General features: G+C 36.7%; 1 long non-coding RNA gene across 1 annotated transcript; it reads right to left on the bottom strand.

Annotated features, from left to right (window-relative positions):
- Positions 1-3,565: 3,565 nt before the first annotated feature.
- On the bottom strand, positions 3,566-6,157 carry LOC122021207. The gene is made up of 2 exons (XR_006122474.1): positions 5,130-6,157; positions 3,566-4,981 (listed from the first exon to the last, which is right to left on the bottom strand). It is a non-coding gene; the product is annotated as an uncharacterized LOC122021207 (long non-coding RNA).
- Between the last annotated feature and the right edge of the window lie 1,143 nt (positions 6,158-7,300).

Here is a 7,300-nt window from a genome sequence, read left to right as displayed (position 1 = left end):
AATGGTGATTTGTGCTTAATTCTCATTCTTGATTGATTGTTTGGATTTCTTGTGGACTTTGTAAAGATAAACTCTCACTCGATCATCCGAGGGATCCACGTGACAAGCCCGTGTAAGGACGTTTGAGAGATAATCTTGAAGAGGAAATAGGAATATTCAAGAGAGTAGGATGGATTTTGTGATTAGTTTCTTGTATCTTGATAGATTAATAAGTTGTGGGCTTCTATGTTGATATCCGAGGAAGGCATAGTAATAGGTGCGCTTCTGTGTAAGGACAACGTAGGTTCACATCTAATTGATCATATTTAGATACATTTCTCAGTCCTTAGCCGGTTATCTATTGCAAGAGAGAACCGGCAACTTTCTACAAGTGTTTGACAATTGAGGGAAAAGAATTGGTGAGCCATTTACATTCAAGAAATCTTACAAAGAAACCGAAACTCCTAGAATCTCCCTTTATCATAACCCAAAACACTAAACTCTTGTTTGTTGATCTTTAATATTAGATTTGTTTTCCCTTACTTTGCATTTGAAACGATTGGATAGTTGTTTAGCTAATTCGCATTGAGACATTCCTAGTGCTTATTCCAGTCCCTGTGGATACGATAATCTTTTATATTACTTGCGACATTTCCGTACACTTGCGGAGCGTAACAACTATCCAACATCCATTGGTCCAAATCATTATGTTCCTACACATAAAGTATTTGATTTAGATCTAATTTAAAAAATATTATAAAATAGATCGATTGAGTTCAACTCCTTATTCTCTATTTCACCCAATCTAGGTTGTCAATCATGCTATGCCTATGGGTGATAGTGAGATGGTTGATTAAGTTTCACTTAAGTTTGATTTAAGTTTAATTTTTAATTAATTTTAAGTTTGATTAATTGATTGATTTTAGTTTGAGTTAATTGATTGAGTTTGATTTAGGTTTATTGATTAACTAATTAAGTTTGTTGATTAATTGATTAAATTTGAATTAGGTTAATTGATTAATTTTAGTTTAGGTTAATTGATTAAGTTTGAATTAGGTTAATTGATTAATTTTAGTGTAAGTTAATTGATTAAGTCTGAATTAGGTTAATTGATTTGAACATAACTAATTTTTACCTAAGTCCATCTCACCTTTTCTAGATTATCAATCAGGGAACTTTATAAGTTTTTTGTGAGATAATTAATTTTATCTTCAATTTAGATTAATATCTAAGGATTGATTTACATTTGAGTTAGACTCAGATTTAATAGTTAGTCAATTAAATATTTATTTTAATAATTAGTTTCCAGGCTGTGGCGAGGCACTAGCTCTTCTTGGGTATTAGATCATCAACTACTTCTAAACAAAGCCTTTTAAAGAAATTGAATATTTAATTTTCTTTCTAAAAATCCTAAGTCTAACTAGTTAAGTGTGAATCAAGTCTAAGTCCTTATCTATCCTAGTCTAAGCATGTATAATAAAAGTAGTAAAACAAGCATCAAACAAGTCTATCCAATAATAAAAATGGTCCCTCTATTGGCTTCCACTGGATCATAGCCTCGATAAGGTCTATCAAGGCAGTGGATTTAATCCTTGGGAATCCAATATTGATCAAGTCCAACTTAATTAATCAAGTTAGACTTGGGGACTCATACTTGGACAATTCTTCTATTTGTATGATTAACAAGAGATAAATATGATTTAAATTTGTATATAGGCTTATATCCAAACCCGGATCAATTGTATGCGGCTCTTTGTTTTCTAAGAATCAGATCAAGATTCTTAGAATCCAATGTGAGTCGTTCCAATTTATCCTTCAGTTCCTTGACTTAACTTTTCATGCTGAAATTTTCTTCCTCAAGTTGTTGGACTTGAGTTAAAGTTCCAATCTTAATGGATTCAGTCAAGGAGCTTGGGTTAGTTACTTCCTTAAGGGTTGTTACCTCCTTTTGGAGTGACTTAACCCGAACGTTGGATTTGGCTAGCTTGCACATGAGATAATTTACTAAGTTATGTAGTTTATCTATTTGAGAAGAACTTACAGCGTGGTTAAGCCTTTCCGAAATGGATACGGATCTATGGCTTCTCTCGAACTTAGTTTCAGACTCGCTCTCGGTTTCAGATTTGTCGACTCGTTCTCGGGTCGTAAGTGCGAGGAAGCTCGTCTGTTCGACATCTTCATCAGAATCTTCTGAAGAGGATTCATCCCACATCGCCTACAGTGCCTTCTTCTTCCGTTGCTTCTTCCTTTCCTTCTGGTTTGGATAGTTGGCTTGATGTGTCCCTTTTTGTTGCAGTAGTAGAAAGATACTTCAGTCTTGGCTTTTGAACTTGGTTGCACTATTTGTTACTAGATCACCTTCTTGATCTCCTTTTTGGTGAATTCTTTCTTATTCTTGTAGAGTTTTCATGTAAGGTTGACGAGCTCGGTAGTGATCTCATCATCGTCATTTTTTGAATCTAGTTCATCTTCGAACTCGGGTTCAATCCGGTCTTGATTTTTGATTCTCGTGTTATACTCATTCATGCAATCAAAGCAATGTCTTTCTCGACCCAAGTAGTATTAGTTTGTTTGTGAATCTCGAATTCAGAAAATAATTCATCTAATTTAATTAAGGAAAGATCCTTGGAAACTTTGTAAGCATCTACTATGGATGCCCACAAAGTATTTCTCTAAAATGCATTGAGTGCATACCTGATGATGTCGTGATTTTCCATGTTTTATCTGATTGCGTGGAGGTCGTTGAGTAGGTCTTGAATCCATGTGTGAAGTTGGCTTGTCGATTCACCTTCCTACATTTTTATATTATATAGTTTATTTAGAATTAAATCATGCTTACTTAGCTTAGTGTCTGAAGTTCTCTCGTGTAGTTCAATCAGCTTCTTCCATAGTTCTTTCATGCTTGAAAATGGACCGACTCGATTCAGCTCTTCTTTTGTCAGGCCGCATTGTAGAGTCTGAGTAGCTTTATAGTTAGTCTTGATCTTCTTTCTGGTTGGTGCATCCCATTTGTTGCACAGGATGAGGACTCCATCTTCGGTGGGATATGCAAATCCTGTCTAGATGATTATCCACATTTCCACCTGCATCTTGAGGTGGTACTCCATTGGCTCTTCCAATAGCTGAAGTGTTCACCAGAGAAGTGGGGAGAGTGTGTAGTGCTATACCCTTCTTGGTGGGTCATTTGAAAACGAGTTTTTGCACAATAAAAAAAATAGAACTTATCCCAAGACTAGGTCTTGGCTTAGTAGTGCAAAATAAAATATAAAAAAATAAGCAAACTTGAGTGGTGTTGCACCAGTTTTGAGAAGAAAACTCGATTGTGAAAAAAATTAATCGGGAAGAGGTAATTGTACCGATTCTGATTGACTCCAAAAAATTTAAAAACTAATCCATGGAAAAAATTTCTCGAATGGTAGTTTCATCGATTTGAAGCGACCCCGTTCTGATACCAATTGTAGAATCGATACATGCTAGAGGGGGGTAAATAGCGCTCATGACTTCTTCATGTTTTTTCGGAAAACACGATCGAGTAAAACGCAGCAGAAGAGCAAGAATAAGAGGAAGAAAGAACAATGCTAGCAAGTTTGATTTTACTTGGTTCAGAGCCTTTGACGACTCCTACTCCAAGGCTCACGATCATTGATCACTTTTATTGAGCAATCCACTATCGGTTCAAATATTACAAAAATATTGAAGTACAACTTTGCAACAAGTAAAGTATACCAACAACTTTAGGATCTGGAGAGTTGTACTTTCGGTTGTCAGAGTTGTGTCGCTCAATCACCAGAGTTGCATCACTTGGTTGTTGAAGTCACGTCACCTGATCGCTGGAGTCGCGTCGTAGAGTAGCGGGATTGTTCTTGGAGCAGCGCGTAAGAGAAAGATTGCGAAAATCAAGTGTCTTCAACCATCTGCTCGAGACCCTCTTTTATGGGTTGTTGAAGGCGCCTTCAACCCCATTAAAAGTGCCTCCATCTTGGATTTCTATCCCCAAATCTGTGGTACCGATAAGCTCCACTTTCTACGAACTTTATCCATTCGAAGGCGCCTTCAAGCTCTTGGAAGGTGCCTTCCATCCCTGGTTCAAAAGCGCCTGGAAGGTGCCTTTAGCTCCTTTCCTCGCAAAGCTTGGGCTAAGGCACCAGAGGTGCCTCAAATAGTCCCGGAGGCGCCTCGGACACTGTTTATCCAGACATTTCTTTGTGCATCTCCTTTCCTGCAAGGCATATTAGTCCACAAACAAAATATACCCTGTAAAACAAAGTTAGCACAATAAAATATGAATAATAAATTATTTGACAGCCTCTGGACTATCCGGTTCTGACTTTCCAATTTCTTGAAAACCCTAGATCGAACCGATGCCTACTGTCTCCTCAACGGGGAATGCGTCCTCACCTACTCCTCTTAAGAGAAATTATCTTTTTACCAGATCAGTCCTCCAAACAATCTGGACTTTTGCTTAGCGTCCAAGACTTCTGGTCTTCATGCTAAACATCTGCTCCATAACCTATCCAGACTTCCACCTACTTTGCGACCACCAAGATTTTCACCTAGAGTCCCCGATTCTAGGATTTCGCCTAAAGTGTTTGACTTGCCAAGACTTCGCCCAATCCCCCGGATCAGGACTTTGTGCATAACCGCAGCTAGGACTTTCCACTAGCCTAGAATCCATTAGAATTTTTGCCTAAGATAGCTTAGGACTTTTTTACAAGCCCATTTACACTTGTTAGACAACAAGTAACTTTAACTTTAAACCCGTTACCATAATTAAAACATAAGTTCGATTGTTTGGTGCTCCCAGCACCAACAATAGGAAGAGGAGTGGAAGTGTTACTTTTCATTGTTTGAGATCAAGAATCAATATTCTAATATAATTGCCTTTAATACGAATTCTTACCTGAGATTGTCGACGGGTGAATCACCAATGAGCTATTTTTGAGATTAACGGAGTCACTGATCACCAAGAAGAGAAGGGAATCGTCGTTATCGCTCACCAGACCTGAGAAGGAAGAAGAGAAGCCAGGAGGGTTAGAATGGAAGTCGGGGTGCCCCGACTCATCCACTCCGATGCTCAAGTCAAATTTCCTATGATATGAAGAAAAACAGTAGTAGAAGTGGAGTGGTGGTGCACATGTAAGTGTGCGTACCTATGCCCACGAGAGCGAGCCTCTTTTTATAACATTGTTGAGATGACATTCTATCTTCATTAATTGAACATTATGTCACAGTAAACAAAATATCATATCAGTGTATCTAGTAATCACATAGCCCATATCTTGTATCAGTATAATTATATTGTCCCACATGTCCTGACAACCTATGTGTTATACTATGATAGCATTGGCCCACAAAACAGAGAACCCATTGAACCTCAGGGGTATGACCCACTAAGAGGAATCGAGTTGGACTGGTGAAGCTTATTGAGCGAAGCATTGAGTTGGGGAGAGCTGAGCCCCTGAAGTCGAGGGAGCTGATCAACCCTTGAAGTTCGGTGAATTGATCGAGAGATTTGAGGAGTTGAGCTGACCGAGTGGAATACTAAGTTGGGGGGAACTAAGCCATGGAGTCAAGAGATCTACTGAGATATTTGAGGAATGGAGCTGACCGAATAGAGCATTGAGTCAGGGGAGCTTCTGAATACTTAGAGGTGGCCTATTATCTTCGATGTTGGCGGATAGGCCGATTAGGGATGCACCAATTTGTTTGATCATGGGGCCAAATGGGGTTGTCTCGGATATCCCGATTGGACTAGCCTATCTTCTTTCTTGGGTGACATGATTAGGAATAGTCGGGTTAATCCATTTGGACTTTGGCATCTATCTCAGTAAGAATACTAACTTTCTTGGCCTACATGGATGCCTCTGATACTCTCCGTATCATAAACATTAGTTGCCATTATTTTGTGTTCGTGTGACGGGTTTGGATTTGGAACCATGGAGGACAGAGGCAAGGGCAAGGTGACAGCGTAAGCTTCATCAAGTTCAGCTTGGAGGATTGCAGGTCGCAACAGTGGTTATCGCCGGATCACATCGTGTCGTAGCACGGCCAGAAGATGCCCAATGTCATGTGCCTTCGCCGACGTCGCCTTCAACTTCAAGCGCTTCAACAAGTTCGCTTGGCATGATGCCTAAACCACGTTTTGTGTCGTTAAGCTTGTGATATCTCTAGCCTCTACGAATTAGGATCTCTTAAAAAGGGAGGCGAGGTTCAAGGATGCAGGGCTAAAACACAATCCATTTAATTAAATAAAATATATAAGAAGGCATACCGTCTGCCTAACATGTTTAATTAAATAATTCATTTACAAACAGATCATGTGCAATTTAAAATTTTTAAAATAAGAATTTTGAACAATAAGACATGATGTGAACTGCCACTCCCGATTAAAATTCACATAGCTTGGGAAATTAATATATGCCTGGATTGATATCCGTCTGACATATGGATTAGACTTTATCATATATTCTATAAAAAAAACTTATTTTCACAGTAATTTTATTTAAAATTGTTCGCATTTGAGATTGGTCAAAATTTTAAAAGGCTTCGATGAAATGAGTACTTTTTTTATAAAAAATTTTAAATGAACCCTCCACCATATTTTTATCTGGAGAATACTTTTAATTTCAACGTGATAAAAAATACAATATTTTATTCTAATTAATATTATTATACAATATTGTTATATTAAAATATTTTTTATTAATTGATCAAAATTATTTAAAATATATTAAAATTATTTAACGGAATCAAAATCACTTTCAAATTTTTTTAGTAGTTACTTGGAAGATACCATAACATGTAACAATTAATACACTACTATTATAATATTATAGTACCTATTTAGATATTTACTTAGGAGGATTGGCTTTATGAATTATGCATAGGCCATTAACACATGCATATGACCCCAATTTTTATTTGACCCATTATTTATAATATATTAAATATATTTGTTTTTTAAGATAATGAAAAAATAATAAGGCACACGTGATAAAAGATTTGTATGATCTTATTTTCTAAACAAAACTTTGGATTTCACAAAGATCTTGTTGTAGTTCCAACAAATAGAGCCATGAAGGGGCTCTTTTTTTAACATTTTAAATTTATTTTTAATTATGTATGTTATTTTATAAGATTTAATGTTGTCTCCATCTAATAGAATAAGACTTGATTGTTGTTAGTGTTGTATTTTATAAGATCTAATCTATTCCTCCTTAATATCTGTCAATACTAGCATTCTCTCGTTACGTTTCTCCTTTGTTGGTGACGCATTTTCCTTTGATCAGTAAGAAGATAAATTAAAAAAATTTTATTCATA

The sequence above is a fragment of the Zingiber officinale genome, chromosome 1A, assembly GCF_018446385.1.
Source record: "Zingiber officinale cultivar Zhangliang chromosome 1A, Zo_v1.1, whole genome shotgun sequence".
Taxonomy (NCBI): Eukaryota; Viridiplantae; Streptophyta; class Magnoliopsida; order Zingiberales; family Zingiberaceae; genus Zingiber; species Zingiber officinale.
Note: the sequence above shows the minus strand (reverse complement) of the source record. Positions and strands in the feature narration are given on the sequence as shown.